A 20,599-nucleotide genomic window follows, 5' to 3' on the forward strand; every position below is an offset into this window, starting at 1 on the left:
CGGAAAACAGCTCTGTGTTCTAGCTGTAAAGGAACTGTCACTAGCTGGGAGGAGAGGGCTGGAAAGGGGAATGCTTGACTCTCACTCCCTCCCCACCTCGCCCAGTCAGGGAGCACAGAGCTGGCAGCAGGCCTGGTGTCCTGAGAATTTCTGTCCCAGCACTCCCCAAATCCCACCAGCCCACAGGAGATGAAGGATCAGCCCCCTGTTTAATGATGGAGAGACTCAGCTCGGAAAGCTGAAACAGCTTACCAACAGCAAGCACCAAAAGGCAGCAGAGCCCCTCAGAGAGGACCATAGCTTTGGAGATGTCGGCTCTGGCTGTGAACTCCTGCTCAGCCACCAGGTGGGTGGTCAGAGCTGAGGACAGAACCTTGGGGAACCGAATAAGTTTGGAAGTCAGAAAAGGAAGTGGCCTATGAAGAGCCCTGGAGTGAGCCATGTCCCAGAAACCAAGAGAAGAGAAGATATCAAGAAAGAGGGAATGGCCTGCAGTGTCAAATGTATCCCTGCGGGAGCAGGCAGGCTGTCCAACCCAGGCTGTTTCTGGGGAACAACCCTGGCTATGGTTCTGCCTTTTTATTTGCCTCTGATTCCTGCTCATTTTATGAGCTTTAGTCTTCCCCTTCATCCTGTGGATCCCTGAGAAAAAGAGGGGAGTTGTTCCTTTCCTTCCACTTATCCTGCCCCTCTCCCTGCCCCGCCTTTTCCTTCTTTCTCTAAGTTAGCCAAAGGTGGTTTCTGTTACTTGCAACTAAGACCCATAACTGGTCCATTTGGAGTCTTACTGCTAGAGCCTTGCTGAGGTACTAATTCATACTAAGAAGTAGGTGGTTGATAGAGCCATAAGGGCCTTTAGAGATTACTAAGTACAACTTCCTTATTGTGAGGGGATGGGGAAGCTAAGGCCTTAAGAAGTGAAGGGATTAATTATAAAATTAATGTCAGGGCTGTAGCTTGAATTCCATTCAAGTTTCCCATGAATGGCAATCCTTCTGGAGATGTTTTTTGAAGCCTTCTACACTTTCCTAAAGGAACAGTGATTACCATCTTGCACTAAGAGTTCTCCATGGGTGGATTTGAGTCGAGGGTAGATAATTTCCGCACAGGAATAGATCATGGGGGTATATTTGTACTGGGCTCTGTCTTGTAGTCCCCTTGCCCACTGGGCCGTGGCCACATGGAGGGCCAGCCCATTATTTTGAGACTGAAATTTGGACTACCAATGGTAAGCTTTTGACAAAAACCCGACAATGGAAATTTCAGGGAGTTTCCTTATAAAATCTCAGAGATAAAGGAAAAATACAGAGAAAGGAAGAAGTTAAGAACATTTTAGGGAAGAAGGTGAAGGATGAGGATGATTGAGGAGTGTAGAGTTGTCACAGGCCAGATAAAGTGGCTGTGATCTGTGTGGTGCCTGTTCCCTGAGGACTAGGATGAGAGGACAGACGCACAGGGGCCAGCCAGATATTAGGACCCCAGGGTGGAGCTAAAACTCTTCAGGTAGTGAGGTCCCCATCAACAGAAGTGTGCAAGCAGGGACTGGGGACTCTTGGCATTATGTTTACTAAGTGGAGATTGGATTAGATGCCCCCGTATTCTTTGTGAGAATCTAGAATTTTCTCAGACACTGAGAGTGGTTTGGGTTTGCTGAGTGAAATGAAACCACCTGGAATAGCTTGGCAAGTAACTGCCAGGGGAAAGGCGGCCCACTGTGCCAGGCCAGGAGGAGTGCCCATGAGGGAGCCACAGCGGACGGGCCAGACCACAGCCTTGGCAAGACCAGATTATTCCATCACAACTCACAGGCGTTGCTAGGATGGAAGAACTCTCGGGGCTCTTCAAAAGAAACTGGGCCACTGGGATTTATGGCACTGTGAAGGGGTGCTTCTGGGCATGTCTGAATCCCTGTCACCCACTGGCCAGCCGAATGGGGTGGGCGTGTGAGCTCAAGGGGGTCCCCGCCTCACCATCAACCAATAAGTCAACAGATATTTTATTGAACAACTATTACATACTGGCTGCTGTGTCAGGAGCTGGGGAAAGCTAGGCTTTGCCTTCAGAGTCTGGCAGGGCAGACACGTAAACACAATAACTACAGGTAACCTTATAGCGTGCTTCCTCTCTGCCAGGCTCTAAGTGCTTCCATCAGTCAGGATAGGATAGGTATGCTGCAGAAACAAACCACCCTCAAATCCCTGTGGCGTAAAATGACAAAAGCTTATTTCTTGTTCAGATCACATGTTCACGATGGGTCAGCAAGAGGTATGCTGCATGTCCCCCTCACGCAGGGTCCCGGGCTGAGGGAGAGACAGGACAAGAGAACATGACAAATTGCACAGTGTCCCTTGAAGCGTTCTCCTGGAAATGGCATATGTAACTCGGCTCACATTTCATTGGCCAAAGCACGTTGCACAGCCACGATGGACTTCAAAGGTGGCAGGGAAGTTCAGTCCTGCCCTCTGCCCAGAGGAGGGGAGGACAGCCCCAGGGACCGCTGCAGAGCCATATGTCTGCTACAAATTTAAATCTCACCTCTGCCTCAGGGAGTAGGTAACTTTACTTATGCCCACTTTATTGATGAGGAAACTGAGGTGCAGAGAAGTCAAGGGACCATCCCAAGGACACAGGGCTGATAAGTGGCAGAACTGGGATGGGAAGCAGGCAATCTGGCTCCAGAGTCCATGTTCCTAACTGCCATGCCTCACTGTCTCACTGCCACACACTGAAACAGGAATACTAGGGAAATATAATTGCAGTGACCCAGAGGATGCTCAGGGAGTTAAGGGGACTCCAGCCCAGTAAAGGGGTGACAGTCAAGGATGGCCTCTGAGAAAGTGATCTTTGTCCTGAGCCAGGAGGAGTGAGCTTGTGCAGCCTCGAGGAGGTGAGAAGGGTGGGCCTTCTAGGCTGAGGGAATAGTGCTCATGATGGTTGAGGGAGGGCGGGAGTGAATATGGCACATTGAAGAGCTGTAAAGTGGAAGGACAGCAGATAAGGTGCTAGGACATGGTGAATAAGGGACCTGTGGTCAAGTCATCATCACAGTGATTTAGGGGAGCTGAAAGTGGGGGCTGTGAGAACACAAATGGAATCCCAGCCTGGGGGCATCAAGGAGGGCTTCCTGGAGGAGGTGACAGCTAAGCTGGATAAAAGAGTAGAGGAGGATGAGCATGTTCCAGGAAGAAGGAATAACATGAACAAAAGCCAGGAGGGAGGGGCAGGTATGGAGGGCCCAGGGAAGCAGGGTGAGCTCCACCTGCCTGGAACTTCCCGGGAGGGGAGGGGAGGCATGAGTGAGCAGAAAGAGACTCACAGCAGAGGCGGTGTCTCTGCTTCTCTTCTTCCTGGTTGCTGGGAGTTTGGGACCCATGGGGCAGAGAAAGGCCTGTCTGATCTGAGACATTGATTGAGAACCCAATGAGTGCCAGCCTTGGACTTGGAGCTCTTCCAGCCCTTATCTCCTGTGTGGAATCCCTGACCTTTAGGGCTAGCTGGAGTGGGCTGTCTCTTGCAGCCAGCATGCTCTGTTCCTATCTGACTTCCTTGCGGAGTGGCTGCCAAGTGGCTCTGGGACTCAGCTTGGCCTCCAGGGGCATGTCACTGTCTGACTTCAGGGCACCAGGAGTATGCTCTCTGCCCTTCCTGTTCTGTCTGCAAGGACCACCACACCCTTTTCCTTGGTAGGCAAATGGAACACACCCAGAGTCCCACCAGAGAATGTAGCCTGGGTCCTCGAGAGGGCAGCTGGCCCACTGTACATCTCTGGACAGAGCTAGCCGATCCCACATACTCTGGGCATGCCCGCCTCCAGGTCTCTGCTCCTTCTCCCGGCACAGCCTCCAGCCCCATGCTGACCCTCAGGGGAGCTGGGACCGAATGGGTCTTCAGGAGTGGGGGGATACATCTGCTCTATTGGGATAAAGAGGCACATCACTTCCATTTAAGTTAACTTATCTTAACTGCGTACCTACTATGTGGTCTGGCCCTTGCTAAGCACTCAGGAGAAGCAATTGCTTAATGGCCACATTCATCCCTCTGTCCCTCCTGAAGCTTCAATGTGTAAGATGCGCAGAGAAAAACAAATCTGCCCTAATGTGTGCTGGTCACCAGGTGGGAAAATTCAGAGACATTCTTAATTCAATTCTCCCCTCCCACATCCAGTCAGTGACTAAGTCCTGTCAGTTCTCCCTCCTAAGTAGATCTCGAATCCATCCCTCGATCTCATCCCATCTGCTCCATCTGAACGCAGGCCATCATCATTCTCCTACGGAGCCTGGGTTAACCTCTTAATTGGTCTCCACACACCACACCACAGCCAAGGAGACCCTTCAAACATGGAGATTTAATCATGGTTTAATGACAAGCATCACCTTATAATCTGCTTGAAATCCTTTAATAGTTCCCTGTTGACCTCAGGATAAAGTCTAAACTCATTAGACTGGTATTTGAGACCTTGTAGCAATGCCCAGACTGCCCCTTTCTCCCATGTGAAATTGGTCCAGCACTTATTCTCCACTTAACTAAGCCATTCTTGTCATTCTGGGTTCTACTCCAGCCACTCCTCTTCCAGGAAGCCTTCTCAGATCACCCCGTACTCAGAGATTTCTCCCACCTCTGCCAGCCTTCATGTCTGTCCTACTCAGCTCTGTAGTTTTAGCTATTTACCCCTTTCTCCCTGTCATCCATCTTAAACAGAATTTTTTGGCCTTTGGATACCAGACGCTGGTGAAAGAATGGATGAAAATATCATATGATGATAAGGGTCATAACAGAAGGAAGCTGGGAGGCTGTAGGAATACAAAGGAGGGTGCATTCTTATTGGGCAAAGGTTGAGGCAAATCTTCCTAGAGGACGTCAAGATTGAACCAAGTCTTAGAAAGGGGTAGGCGTTTTCCAGGAGAAGAGTTCCAGGAGGAACAGCACGTGCAAAGCTGGAAGGTGTAGGCAGTGTTGCACACTCAAAGTGCATATGGCTGGATGGTAGAGTGTCAGGGCAGAAGTGGCAAGAGATGAGACTGGGGCTAGGGGGCAGTTAATCCAAAGCCAGAACATGGAGAATCTTATAGGACTTAGTCTTGACTCCAGAGGGGAGAGTTTTAAGGAGAGGATGTGATCTAAGCCTTTTGGGCTTTAGAAAGATGACTAACTGCAGTGTGGAGAGTAGGTTGGGCAGGGATATGGATAAGGGTCTGCGGTGGTAATTCAGGTGAAAGGACAGATTCGAGAGAGAGTTAGGAGGTAGATCTGGCAATTCTTGGTGACCTATCAGATGACAGGGGAGGTGTGAGAGAGGGGGGAGAGTGAAGATCATCACTGGAAATCCCAGGCCCTTGAGTTCTGACCACAGACTCAAGTAGGTTCTATCAAGTGCCTGGACACTGTCCCTGAGGCGCTCAGCTTGGAGCCCCTGATGTCGTTTACACTGAACAGACCCCGGTGTCTTGTCTGGCCCTGGAGGCCTCAGAAGGGATGCCCTGGAGGCCAGCCTAAGGGCTTCATGTGCCAGAGTCTTTTGGCTGGGATTCATGGAGCTTAAGGGGGTACATCTGTGCACTCCATGTATATAGCCCTATTTGCTTCTAGGGATGTCGGAGAGGAGGGAGTGGGATGGAACGGGGGAGGCAACAGAGGCCAATGTCTTGGCAACCAGAGAGACAGCAGATACCAGGCAGGCTGACCCCCCCTGGGGCCTCGGTGAATAAGGAGCATATCGGAGTCAGATTGACAAGCATTAATTGAGCTATTGCTATGTGCCAAGTGCTGTGCTAATTTCTGGGGAGTCAGAGAGACAGAGACACATCTCTGCTCTTGGAGAGCACTCAGATTCAAGAAATAAAATGTACTGAAGGGTTTCCGCCTTTTAGCAGCCCTGGAGCGGGTGAAGGCAGCGGAGGAGGGGAGAGAGGGCTCAAGACAGTCGAGGGGCAGCTCTCGCTCTGGCTTTGCAGTCACTCTGCTTCTATTAGCTGAGTCCTGGCCTGTGCTCCACCCTCTCCTCACCCTTGATTGCTGGGAGGGGGCATGATTCCCGCGGACTCTGGAACTGACTTCTGACGGCAGAGGGGTTAGCTATACATTGTCATTCTCCATGGGGCATATTCCTAACACGGCACCATGGAGACCCTTGTCCCCTCTGCCCCACCAGCCTACGATGCCTGCATTCTGGAACTCTCTCAGCGTAGACTGTTGGTTTGGTTCCAGAAGGCTTCAGGCTCCCTGCCCCTCCTGATAGCTCTGCCCCTGAAATTTTGATCTCTTTCTCTCATTCATATATTCTTTTATTCATTCATTCATTCAACAATTCTGATTATCTTTCCATCTGGGCACTTGAGCAGGCACTGGGGAAACAGTAATAAACAAAGCATTTAAGCTCCTGTTTTCATAGAACTCAGTCCAAGAAAGAGCAGACGGTAGATAATAAAATAGAGTGTGAACAAAGCCTTGAGAGCCCAGGGGAGGGCTCCATACCTGAGCGGGGAGTTCAGAGTCAGCCTCTCGGGCCAGGGATGTGTAAGCTGAGACTCTAGGATGGGTGGTTACTTACATGAAGTGTGAGGATGAGGGTTCCAGGCAGAGGAAACAGCCTTCAGACAGGTACAGAGTGAGAGAGAGCACAGGTATTCAGACATGGAAGGAAGTTTGTGATTGCAGTTATCAATGCTCTCTAGCTCTCCCCTTCTGAGCATGTGGGAGGGTTGCCCTTTTTGGGCCCCTTGTGGTTGAGTGGTTCCATAAGACTAGTTATGGCCAATGGGTTGTGAAAGGAAGTGACATGTGCCAGCTCCGGGCTCAGGCATTTAATTGACAGTGTGAGACCTTCCATGGCAGTCTTTCTTCCTACACAGTGACTGACGATGTTCAAGATGGGGGCCGCTCCAGCTGCCTGGGGCCCTAAGTGACTACAGTGAGCAGAGCCCACATCAATCCTCAGTGGCCATGTACTGTGAGTGAGAAATACTGCAATTTTAAGTGGCTGAGATTTCTGAGATGTTGGTTACTGCAGCATAACCTAACTCATTTGGGCTAGTGTGGTGACTGAATGGGGAGTATTTCCTATGGATAGTTAATTAAAAGATTTTAAGCAGAAAGAAACCGGTAAGACTTGTAATTTCGAAAGGTGGCCCTGGCTGCTGGGTTGGGGGTCTGGACATCGGTCTGAAACAGGCTGCAGTGAGCCAGGCATGGAATGGTGAGGCCTGAATTGGGGCAGGAGAGTGGGGTGGGGAGATGTGGATGGATTTGAGGAGTCTGTGGGAGGAAAGATCCACAGGGCTTCAGGTCTTGAGAATGGGGAGGAGAGGGCAGGAGAAACATCAAGGTGACTCCCTGGCTTCACAATGGGGTGCCTGGTGGACAGCAGGGCCTTGCCTAAGGTGGGACACTGAGGACAAACCACTTAGGGGGGATGAAGAGTTCTGGTTGGGATAGGCTGGGTCTCAGAGGCTGTGAGCCTTTGAGCAGGGGTTGTCCAGTAGAGAGATGGGTCTCAACCCAGGAAAGTGGGGAGAGACAGGCTGGAGGTAGAGATCTGGGGGTCAGAAGCACAGGGATGGTGACTGAAGCCAGCACCCGCGGCACTTGTTGGCTCAGGGAGAGCTCAGCATGAGCAGAGCAGGGGCCCTGGGACACGAACAAAGGAAGTGGAGAGGCACTGAGGACCCCAAAGGGAAGCACCAAGCCCCTGTGGTTGGGCCCAGCACACTGGGGCAGGGGTTTTGCCCAGAGGTACCCTTGGCTGGTGTGGAGGGCTTCTCTGCTGCCCCAGGGCTCCCACAGCCCCACAGGCGCAGGGCCCTGTGCAGGTCTTGGTCCCCCCAGTCTCATCAGGCCTGCAGCCCCCTCATCACCTCTTCAGTAGATCAGTCCATCCAAGGCTGCATCAAGTTCAGCATTCAGAACCCTCTGTATGGAGGAGGGAGGCAGGAGAAGTCTAAAGCTTCCAGAGCGCTCTGCTGCTTGGGATCTAAGATTCCTGATCTCTCCAAAAGTCAGACGCTCCGATCTTCAGATCCTGTTATTCTAAGACCCTATGGCCAGGACCCACGCTACCCTCTTCCATCTTGGAGATCTGGTGGTCGAACAGACTGAGTTACCCGGTTTGGGCCTTGCCTGTGCCGGCTTGGTCTTGACCTTATGTGGCCCACGTGCGTCAGCTCATCTCTGTCAGTTTTCCTGGGTGCAGCAGATGCTGCCTTTGCCGACCGTCACCACCAAAGACGTGTGAGTGCCCTGGGGAACATGGGTGCTTCAAGGGTCAGGCCTGCAGCAGCAGATCTGGGGCATTAGCTTCAGCCTCTTCTGAGGCCCTGAACCTGAAAGGGCCCAAGAACCAAAAGGACCTTTGCAAACAACTGTTTTGCAGCTGCTTCCTCTCCGGGGCAGCGAGAGCCTGGCTAGAAGAAGAGCTTAGAATTTTACCTGAACCTGTTTCCTGGGAGGAGGTGGCCGGGGCTTCCAAGGAAGAGGGCAGTGGGGCCAGTCAAGACTCCAGCCTGGGGGGCGGGGTCCTGGTCTGTCCCTACTGTCCTTTGACTCTCCATCCCTGGGGCTCGGGCCATATTAATGATTTAAGGAACAATTATTGTAAGTCCGAGTTTCTTTTTACGAACGCCAGTGTTCCCTCCTGCAATGAATTCCAGATGGTGGGAGCTCTTGGTGAGAGACTGGCTCCTCCGAGGACGGCCTTCCCCCTGTGGAGTGACAGCAGCTGTGGCCGAGCCAGCAGTCTCCTGACACTCCGGCCTTCACAGTCACCCGACCCCTTTCCAGTTTGTTTAAAACCCTTTTCTTTTTCTGTGCAGATGTTCCTCCGGGTGAGCGATCTTTATAGTTTTGAAAAGATTATATCAGTTTTCCATGAGATTGAGTTACTGTATTTCTTGGGCTCCCTGCTTTTTAATAGCGCTGGAAAGGCCAATTCCTGCATCAGACATCACTAATGGAATGCAGAGAGTGAGGTTGAAAAGCCAGGCGAGCTGGGAGCACTAAGCCCGGGGCTCAGAGTAACGCAGAAGGAAAACAGACTCCCAATGACTCCTTCCAGAGGTGGCTGTTATGGTCAGAAAGCTGAGAAAACTGCTTGGGCCGCGCATTTTTCGATGATTATCAAAGGTGTTAAAATAGAGACAGAGGCACATGTTTGGCTTGAGGGCAGGAGAGGCTGCTACACAGTTCTGCAGGCTTCAGCTGTCTTGAATCAAAACTATCACTTTGATACTGGAAAATTATTATGAAAATGTTAGTTTTGGGCCTTGGAGCACAAAGCAAAGATTGCTTGGAAGGCTGAGGGTTCTTCATTTAGCATTTGTGTCGGGTCCAAAAATAACCTTTCCCAACTGTTGGATTTCACCTTTATCCAGGCTTAGCGGCGGCTCCATCCTGCCTGCTGCTTTCCAGGGCACATGAGCGGGTTGGAGGCCACCTAGATTTCAGGCTCAGTAAAGATGGGAGGAGCACAGTGCTTCCTGGGTGAGGGGGCTTAGCTCCAGGCTTGGGAGGGGAAACAACTTATACTGGGAGGGGAGGCAGGAAGAGGCAATGGGCATTCTGTCATGGGCTGTTTTATAGGCGAGGTTTGGAGTTGTTATGTCACATCCTGGGGAACCTGGTGAAAGACATGAGGTTCAACCTGCCCGTGTCCAACCCCGCTGGCCAAGAGGGAGTGAAGGAAGAGAGGAGGGGGAGCCAGTGCGGGCCTGGGGGTGGAGGATGAACTGCCTTTAATTGTCTGGGCTGCAGTGTGAGCATGGGAGGGGCAACAGTGACCCTGCAGAGAGCCTTGAATGCCAAGCCAGTGGAGAAGACTTCATTCTACTAGACACTGAGAGATTTAACCACTGTTCAAATTCTAAACTAATTTTTTTCATGCTCCAAGGCCCTCTCCTGGACTCTTCCTGGAAAGGAAGTGGAAGAGATATAGGTGTTTATTGACCTCCTACTGTGTGCTGGGCTCTGGGAAACAGAAACAAGGCAGGCATATTCCCTGCCCACAAGAGGCTCAAGGTCCAATAGGAAAAGCAAGAGGAGGACAGACACGGTGGAAGCCCAGAAGAGAGGCTGCTCACTCACCCCGAGGTCAGAGGAGGCTTCCTGGTGGAGGATTGGATACTTGCTCTGAGCTTTGGAGTTCAGGGAGGAGATGGCTGAGCTGAGCCTTCAAGGAGGATGAATGTGTGCCAAGGCTGCCACTGCTCCAAGGAGAAGGAATGAGGGGTCCTCAGTGCCATATGGCTGTTGAAGGAGTTGAGTCTGGGCTGAACCAACAGAGATCTCATTAGAGAAGCACAGGTCACTGGCCCTGTGAACTCCGAGCTGCTCAGATTACACTGAGGAGGATTCTGTGGCTCGTGCTGGGAGGGGGCCTCTCAGGGCCAGTGGCAGGGGCTGGGGGCATCGTCCCAGAATAACGGTCACAGGAATTGGCAGTTGTGCTGGAAATTGCACAGGCTCAGGGTAGAGCTGTGGTCTTCACATCTCGTCAGGTGTGTTCTGGGCAGAGGGAGCAGACGTGCTGTGGGGATGTGGCCCCCAGGGAATGCCTGGGTCGGGCAAGGGTGGTCATCATCCTAATGGTGGTTTGCATGGTGGACCTAGTGCTCCCATATACACCATCCCGTGTCATTCTGCATTGCACCCAGACCTTCTGCTCGGGACCTTCTGTTAGCACCTTGGACCTCCTTCCTGTCCTGGTCTGGTGCAACTTCAGTCTCTGAAATCTCCCTCCCCCACCCCAACATTTTATCTCCACCTTGGAGGCTGTACTTTCCTGTGGGGTAGGGATCTCGGTAGAGCACTCACTCTAGGAAATGATCTGATTTAGTTTTGAGTCAGAGGACATGGGGTCAAGTCTGCTAACTGGCTGTGTGACTCGTGCACACACTTGCTTCTCTGGGCCTCGGTTTCCCTAACTGGGTCAGGGAGCTGAGGATCTCTGTGTTATCTGCCTCCCTCCCCAAGGGTTGGAAGGGTCAAATGAGGTCAAGGATGGTACAAGCACAGAATAATCATCAGGGGCAGCCCGGGCCAGGAAAGGAGCTGCGAATACCCTAGTCCCTGGCACTTGTTGGCCTGTCCTTTCACTTCTTGAGCCTCAGTTCCTGGGAGTTCTTTCAGGCCAGAGGGGAGGAAGTTCCATCCCTGACCTCCGCTCCCCACCAAAGTCATCTTTTAAGGCTATAGATACAGAATAGTGTGGAGGCCCCCTTGAAAGCGCTTTGGGGGGTCTCCCATTGTCCCCAGACTCAAATCTCCTTTCTGGGAGAGGTGTCTACATTGTAGTGTCTTTAAGACACAATGAACAATGAACTTATTATGGGCTGCAAAAAAAAAAAAAAAAAAAAAAAAAAGAGAGAGAGAGAGAGAAGAAGTCATTGCCTGTCCCCAGGGGCCCTGCCTGATCTGTTCTCCAGCCTCTCCACCTGCCACTCTTTCCTCTCTCTCCCTGCTCTCTGCCCACAAAGAGGAAATGAGTCAAGTGTTTTCCTGCCTCAGGGCCTTGACATGTGCTGTTCTTTTGCATGGAGCACTCTACCCCAAACCCTTCCTCTGGCTTACTCAGCATTCAGGTCTCAGCTTAAGAATTATTTCTTCAGAGAGGCCTCCTTCACCTCCTGCCCTCTTATGGGCTCTCTTTGCACCTAGTATATCCCTTTCAAAGCATTAACCCGATCTGTAAATTGTCTATTTACTTGTGTGGAGGTTTGTTATTGCCTGTCTACCTCTGTAGACTGTAAACTCTATAAATTCAAGAATAATGCCTGTTTTTCACCACTGTATTCTCAGTACCTAGACCCACACTTGACCCCAGTAAATACGCAATAACTAATTGTCCAACTGAATGAATGAACTGTCCTGTAATCTCAGAGGAATTAACATGTCCATGCTGCTTAAAGGAAAACTAAGGTTCAGAGAGGGGAGGCAACTTGCCCAAGTTCTCCTAGCCAGGGGGTATAGTCTGGGTATTAATAAATCCTGAGGGCCTGCACTGGGAACTGGGAGAAAGGGAAGAAAAATCAGAGGGGCCACTGGCCTAAGAGAGATCTGCTGCCTTACCCCTTCAGCCCCTCTGTGCCTCCATGCTGAGCAGGCCAGGAGGAGCTGAGCTCGGTGGACAACCTGAAGCTCTCCTGAGTTCCTGCCACCTACAGGTGCAGCCCACATGAGCAGGTGAAAATGCAGAGGTGCTGACAGCTCTCAACCCTGCACGCCCTGGGGCATCTGGTTTGGATTTGGTTAGGGTTTTTACTAGTTGTTTTAGAGACACTTAAGCCTGCATATTACACCTTGAGCCCACCACATGGCTCCTTCAGGGCCTCATCAAGCCACCCAGGGGCAGGGAAAGGGCATCCCGCAGACCTGCTATAGGGAGAAGAAGAGGCCCCTGCCAGTGTCCCACTGGGGACCTGGCAATCAGCAATCATTGCTGGCCTCTGTCGGTGCGTGGAACATGCCACACAGAGATGGGGAGACGTGTGCAGAGTCCAGCCTCCAAGCCCCTGGGGCCTCTCTCATTTGAGCCAGATGTCCCATTCCAGCATCTTCTCTCTCAGTGTCCATCTGTGCCCTTGACACTTGAGGCATTCCCCTTCCATGAACGAGACCTGTGCCTCCAGCCTGTCTGCCTTTGCTCACGTGCTTGTCCCCACCAGAATTGCTTCTGCCACTGGGGGACAAAGTATCATGGGTCCTCTTCTATTAGTCTGCCATTTGCAGAGGGCAGAACCAGGGCAGGATGCTGAGGTTGGTTCCAGCTCCAACCAAGGAAGCCTTTCTCAGAGGCACCCAGCCCCCGGCCCACCTGCCTCAGCCTCACCTGGGGCCTGGGGACTCCTCCATTATCAGGAAATGGGACCAGTCAAGGAGGCCAGTCACTGGCTGTGGCCTTTTCTTATCCTATCAGGAGTCTTCTGCCCTTGGTCTTTGTTTTAGAGGAAGCCTCATGCCTCACCAGAGCTCCTGCCGTTTGCCCCCATTCTCATCCTTCAGGGCAATTTCCTCTTGGGCTTATGTCCTGGCTGCCACCCTGCCCCTGACATTGTATCAGCAACTTCTTTCCTCCTCTAAGGTTTGCCTGCCGTAGGGCTGGGCTGGTCTGGCTGACCATAGCATGAGAGATGGAGACCTCCAACAACCCCCGTTGGTTCTATTGAACCATAAGGTTCTAGGTTTCCCAGGTCCTGTGATTTTAGATTCCATTTATCTAATGTCTTATCATTCTACTATTTGATACTTTTAAGAATTCCAACACCCTAAGAGTCCATGACACTAAGTTTATAGGGTTCTCTGACTCTAGACATTCCTGTATTTGCAGATCTCCAGGGTCGGACACCTCAGACACATTCAGTAAATGTTGGGCGCATGATTCTCTGATTCTGTTACTCTGAAATTCTGTGTATTTCCAAATTCCCCAAACCTTCTGAGTCTATAATTGGTTGTTTCATTCAACATTGACAGAAACTGAGTTTTCCACTTTCCAATCAATTGCTGTGATGACAGCTGAAAAGAGGTTGCGATGAGTCAGTGTTTTGAGGGCAGGAGGTGGAGGGGGTGGCATGCCACATGAATGGGCCTGTTTCCTTTCTAGCCCATTTCCTCTATTTAGATGCGGGCGGTTGGATGGAATCTTTGGGGTCAGCTTTCATTGGGGCAGGCCTGTGTACTCGGCAGGGTGTGATGGGAGTCAGTGTTTACGGCCCGACATCACATATGCACGATGCTGAGCAGTCTACGTCTCAGGCAGGCGCAGCTTGAATGGGCTACATGCCAGCACAGGCCTTAGGAGAGCTGCTAGGTCCTCCCCGTGCCTTCTGGGACTCATAAAAGGAGATGGGAAACGTCAGGATCGGATCTCTAGCCCCTCCAGGGTTGGACTCTCTGGGTGTTGAAGGCAAAAGGGAGCTTCAGTGTTTCTCCAGGTAAGAAACACCAGTGGCTTCTAGGTTGTCCTTTCATTCTCAGGCACCAGAGGTGAGCTCTGCCCTGGCTGGATGGAGTTCCTTCTTAAGGTGCAAGGTGCTTTTGGTTTGACTTAAGGCTGAGCATTTGCAAATGAAGGCAAGGCCCATCTCTGGGGCATAATCCCTTAGGGCAAGAGCAATGGGGTCAGAAACCTGAGGATAACAGAGGGACTCTGCCCAGTACTCATGGTGGAGTCCTTGGGAGGAGGAAGAGGCCAGCCTGGAAATCAGAGCTATCCAGTAGAGCTGCCCACAGGGAGAATGTGAGGGGTTGTGGGAGCCGCAGGCCTGTTGCTGTGGAAGGGAGATTGGCCACATGACCTCAAGGGTACCTTTCTGCCGAGGGAGTCTATGGTGAAACTCGGGTTGTCCGAGCAAGAAGAGGCCTTCCAGGTAATTGAGGGCCGCCTCTCTCATTGTGTATATGAGGAAACTGAGGCCCCACGGAGGAGACGACTCACTGTGTGAGTTGATGGCAGAGCTGAGACAAATGGCCTTGATTTTGTGCCTGATCACTGTGAGCTTTTTATTATTAGGAACACACTGAGATCAGATATGTAACCCTTGTGGTCCACAACAGAGTGGCTGTAAGTAACACAACTTTACAGCAAGGAGGATCTGGGTTTGAGGACCAGCTAGACCCCTTGGATGGATGGACTTGGGCCAACTAATCACCACCAAGCCTCAGTTTCTCATATATAAAATGGTAAAAATAAGAGCAACCTCAGAAGTTTCCATATCCACTCCCACCCCTGTCTCAAACTATTTGTGGAGAAACACTATTTTGCATTCTCAGTATTTTGCTGACAGGAAAGGCTTTTGTGAAATATAATAAAATTTGTCATGGCAATGCCAAGTGTCTATAAACATTTCCAATTGCTTTCTTTCAGTTTCTGCAAACTAGTTGCAAACTGGTAACCAAGCAGTTAGAGACTGGCTCGTACCAGGCCCTGAGAGGCACTTGGAGTGGGGCTGACCTAGGCTGCATGTACTCAAGTATCTCTTGAGTAAGTCCAAGGCAGAGGAATGAATCAGCATAAATCAAAACATTGTCATCTATTAAGCACCTGCTCAGAGCCTAGTGGGCTACATCCATTACTTCTTGTGAAGAGCCTCCCGCCTGCCTGGGTGGCTGATGACCTCACTCTGCAGCTTCTCTCGGTTTCCGTATTCCTACCCCTGAGACGAACATCCTGAATGGTGATCACATCCAGATCACATGCTCTGCTCTGCTCTGCTCCGGACTGGCCCTGCCAGGGGTATTCAGGCTGACAAAATGAACATTTCCTGTTGCTGTTTGGGAACATGCCTCCCTGGCCCTGGTGAGAAGCCCAGGTCTCCATCCGGAGGCGATGGCATGGCTCAAGCACCTCCCCCAGCTCTTTCAGTGAGGGGGCCTGGCCTGCAAGGGGGATCCCAGGTACTCAGCCCTCAGGTGATTGGGCACAAGACTCTTCGCGTTGGTGGGAGAAACAAACCTATGCCTTGCTCTGCCATTCTGAGTGCACATTGGAATGGAGATTTATGGTGGCAATCTGGGGGAAGGGCTAGTTTATCTTCTAAACGAAAACTTTGGGAAGCCTCTGCTTGGGACCCAGACCTCACAAGGATCTAATTAAAGGCCTATTAGTCAAACTAATTCCCGACATGACATCGGTTTGCATTAGACAAACATCTTTGACTTTTCAAACACTCTCCTGGGAGCCAGGACTTGATTGTGTGACATCTATTGATACGCAATCGGGGAAATGGCTGACAAGAAATCGGGCTGTCAGATGCCAGGAGAGGTTGAGTGCTGGAAAATCATGGGGGCTGGTTTTATTTGGTTGGCAGGTGTTCAGCTCGTAAACCCTGTGGGGCACCATTTCTCTACAAGGTGATCCCTCTTGTTAGTTTGTTGATTAAGTAAATGATTAAAGATCTAATCGAGCCCTTGCTGGTGTCTGTGACAGGCCATCGGCTGTTTGTCTCTGTGTCCCTGTGACCAGACCAGGACCTAGCACACAGTAGGTACTCGGAGGAGCAGGGCAGCTCAGGAAGGCTCAATTACAGCATCCTGTGCCACAAGCCAATCAGCACAGTCTCTGTCCTGGAGGCGAGCAGTGGCCCGTAGGGGCGGCGTGCTGCTGGGCGGTGACGCGGTGCCTGAGTGCCGTGGGGGACAGGCACGGCTCTGAGCACTGTCGGGGCAGTGTCTGTGAGCGCTTCCAGAGAAACGCTGTGCCGCCCACGGTGCCGTGTCCACCTCACGTGGCAAGGACTTGGACATCGCTCCAGCCACCCCGAGCCATCGACACATTCTCGTTTGCCATCTCCTCCATCCCATAATAATAAGCACCTGTTTGTGAGGCCATGGCTCAGTCAGGGTCCTGTGGTGACCAGGATCAGGACTCAGCCTAAATGATTCAGATTCAGACTGCGTCTAGGCCCCATCTGAGCTGGGCCTCGGGCTTAATCTCTAAGTAGTCTTAGGGCTCAGTTGGCCATCCAAGATCGGGGCTGAGTCTCCACGTGGATTGGGGCTCAGTCGATAGCCAGCGTCAGGGCTCCCTCTGTTGTCAGGGTCAGGGCAGAGTCTGTTTTCCCTTGGGAGAGTTCTTGGAGGCAGAAACCAGTTTGTAATTGTCTCTCGTCTCACGCGTGACCTTGTTGCACATGGAGTTCTCAGACGGTGTCTATTAAGTTGAACCCCGCCAATTGGAATAAAAAATGACTGCAGTTTTTGCAAGACTGTCTTGTGACTGAGAAAACAGACAAAGGGCATTTTCTGAGTGACCATGTGTGGAGTGCTGCCCTGTAGCCCTTAAAGGTAATGAGCTTCTCATCACTGGAGGTGTGCAAGCACAGTCCCACGTGAAGCTGAGGGAACAAGGGATTCTGTCCTTGCAGGGGATGAGCCATGGCTTAGAGATCTGGTTTGTGGGCATCCAGCTCCAGGGCACCAACCATCATGACAAAGAATCTGCACAAACAGCACAAAAAGCAGCTTCCCAATCCGTAGCCAGGGGCCAGTCCCAAGCTTCCGATTGTTCCCCATGTCTTCAGCTCGCCAGGGTCAGCTCCATCCATCACCAACGCTGCCTGTCATCAGCCCTCTGACAGGCCTCTGGCCGCCAGGGTCTGCTGCTTGGTGAAAGCCCTTATTAAAATTAATCTCATTTTTACGACGGCACCATCTATCTTCTGTCCAGTGGGAACTCAGGGGTCACTGTATTTTTGTTTACTGTCAGCCTACTTCCTTTGGCCATAAATTGCTTTCCTTCCCAGCTGAGCTGGAGCCCTAGAGACCAACCCCATTTTTTTTTTTTTTTAAGTCAGCTCTGCTTGCGTTGCCTCATTTCTCTGGCCTCTGCTGCTGTCCTCCATCTGCTCTCTATTTGGGGAGTTTAATGATTTCAGTTTTTCCTGTCTCTAGGTGGCAGCCACCCACACTCTGTCCTCTGTTTCTTTCTTCTTGTCTAGAGAATCCAGTTTTTCTGCAAGTTCAAGAGACATGGGCTGAGCATCTGCCATGGGCAGAGCCTCGTGCTGAGGGAGCATAATCCAGCAGGAGAGACCAAGAGGGTACAGGTGTGCTGCTGCCGTTTCTTTTGTCTAGAGTGCTCTTTCTTCTGGAGAACTCCTACTCATCCTTCAAAACCCAGCTCCAAATATGCCTGCTCTGGGAAGCTTCTCCTGATCCTCCTCCAAGGTTAAATTACTTGCCATGTCTTCTGTGTTTGCACAGAGGATTTCTTTTTATTGCAGCCTTCTCATGGTGTTCTGTAATTATGTATTGTTCCTTGAAAGTGGAGAACATTTTGGTATTAGTTGTTTAAAGCTTCCATAACAAAGTACCACAAATTGGGTGGCTTGAAACAACAGAGGTTTATTCTGTCAACAGTTCTGGAGGCTGGGAAGTCCAAAATGAAGGCGTTGGCAGGGCTATGCTCTCTCTGAAGCTTCTAGGAAAGACTCTCTCCCTGCCTCTTTTGGCCTCTGGGAGCCCCAGGCACTCCTTGGCTTGCTGCAGCACAACTCCAGTCTCTGCCTCTGTTACCACATGAGGTTCTCTCAGTGTCTGTGTCTCTTTCACTCTTCTTATAAGGACACCAGTCATATCAGATTAGGGACCCATCCTACTCCACCATGACCTCGTCTTAACAAAACACCTGCAATGACTCTCTTTCCACATAAAGTCATGTTCTGAGGTACTAGGGGTTAGGACTTTGACTTATCTTTTGTGGGGGAGACAGTTCAGCCAGTAACAGTGTCTTATTCGTGATATTCCCAGCATGTAGCACAACCTTTGGCACGTAGCTGGTGCTCAAGATATTATGTCAAATGAATAAATACTTTCTTAAATGATTAAATGAGTATATAAAATACAGTAAAACATGTGAGCCCCAGTGAAAGAGCTGAATGGGTGTTCTGTGCACCAAGCAGAAGAGAGATTAATTCTACCTGGGGGTTTCTGAGAGGGCATTCCCATGGGGTTCTGAGGAATAAGTAGAAGTTCAACTGATGGCAAACTTGGGAGGAAACAACAAAGGAGCTAAGGCATGGACGCAATGCAAGGACTATTCACATTGACCTGGTGGACCAACTGAAGCCTGAAAGGTAGACTGTATTTTGCAGTCACGTGGCTAGGAAGTGGCAAAACCAGCACTGAAACTCACATCTCTCCATTTCTAGTAGGGTTTCTCCAGTTGTTGTGTTTCTCTCTCGCATTAAAAATCAAGCTCCCTTTGTGGCCCCTGAAGGACCTGTGACTCTTTCTTGAGAAGATCTTACTTGGGTCAAATCGCTGATGATTCTGTTTGAGACTTGTCTGATTTATGTTCTTACTGTGGGTCTGTGGGCCTATGCTGGGCTCCACTCTGCACGCCCATTTTTCAGATTGGTATGTGGAGGCAGGGAGTGCTTCAGTGTCTGAGCCCTTCAGGCCACTATGGAGTATAGGGAACAGAATAGGCCATGGAGAACTACTACTTAAACAGCTCTCCCAAAGTGCCCCACATTCGGCAGTTCTTCCAGCATTTTAATAAAAGCATGTATTCTTAGGACTGTGGCAGCATGGAAATATCACCCATTAACCTCTTTCTTGGGAAAGCCCTGTGAGTATTTAACTCCACCAACTCAGCACATCAGCGAGAGGGTGTGAAGAAAAGAGATGGGTCTCAGGTGACTGACAGTCAGTAGTAGGGTTAGGAACTCAGACTCCAAGGCTGAACATTTTGGGCTTATATCTTGGCCTCTCCATTTACTAGCCTCAGTGTCACCATCTGTGGGAATTGTGGTCATACCCATCCTGCAGGGACTTCTGTGCATATCAGGTGAATTCACGGAGGTAAATGCTCAGAGCACCGCCGGTCCCAGCACAGGCACCCACAGAAGTGGTAGCTGTTATTATTATTACTGGATTGAATCGAGTTTCACATCCAGAGTGAGGACAGAACGGGTTGGAAGGTTTGGGTCTCTAATATGTTGTTCATGATAATGGTATCTTGAGGCTGGAGACCTTCCAAAAACTCCAGCCTCATGTCAGCATCTCTGCCCTTGCCTGGGAAGGCTGTTTTACAATGAATGGGGCTCCTGAGAAAGAGTGAGGGGACAGGGTTTCAAAGCAGAATATTTGTGAACAAAGGCCTCGAGGCAGCAGGGTGAGGACACTTCGGTCTGGGAGAAAACCAGATATTTAGAAAGTAATTGCTGATCACCAGTGAGATTAGGGGAAAAGCCCCAGTGTGTGCCTGTTCTGTGTGTTTATTTCAGCCTTGCTCATTTTTTTTTAATCTCGCTTCATGTATTCTTGTAACTGAGCTTTAAATTAATCTTCTAAAACTTGCTGTTATTTGACTATTAAAAATGGACAATAATTCAAGCTGGGGAAAATCAGAGGCTTCTTGGAGAACAGTGCCATCCTCACCGTCCTCACCATCCTCTGTGGGAAATCACTTGCTGGATGCCTGATCCCTGTTCCCAGCTCACATCTGTCCCCTCTCTCCATCAGCCCTGCCTGGACTTCCCCTGCTTTGCCTCCCTCACAGGGTTCCTGCAGCTGCTCCCCTCACTGGGTGGGGCAGGCATCCCTTCACCCTCTCCTCCCCACGAGGAACAGCTCTGCTGCTTCGGAGCTGGGAGAGTGGAGACTGGCATTCGAGGTCCCCCAGGATTTGGCCCCAACCTTCCTTTCCAAACCTCTTTCCCACCCTGCCTCAGACACATTCTCCCCTCTCGCCACACTGGACAGCTTGTATGAGAAAAGAAAGGAAAAACCATTAGGCCCTGAGTGCAAAACCACATTAAAAAAAAGAAGTTCACATCCCTATAAAGTTTGTGATGCTCTTTTTTTCACTATGTTTCCTGAAATGACTTCCCAGCTCTCTCCACATACTTTTTTTTAAAAATTGAAGTTCAGTCCGTGACAACGTGTCTACATGTGGTGTGCAGTGCAATACCCCCATCATTCATACACACTCATATACTCGTTTTCATATTTTTTCTCCACATTCTATCTCCAGAGCCTCTTGCCGTCACCCGCACTATTGTCCTGGCTCCACTACGCTGGCCGTTCCACCTCCCCAGGCGTGCCAGAGCAATCTGTGTCTGTTCAGAGCTTCTGCAGCTCTTAATTTTTCCATTTCTGTTGACTTTTATCA

Source organism: Camelus ferus, chromosome 13 (assembly GCF_009834535.1).
Source record: "Camelus ferus isolate YT-003-E chromosome 13, BCGSAC_Cfer_1.0, whole genome shotgun sequence".
NCBI lineage: Eukaryota > Metazoa > Chordata > Mammalia > Artiodactyla > Camelidae > Camelus > Camelus ferus.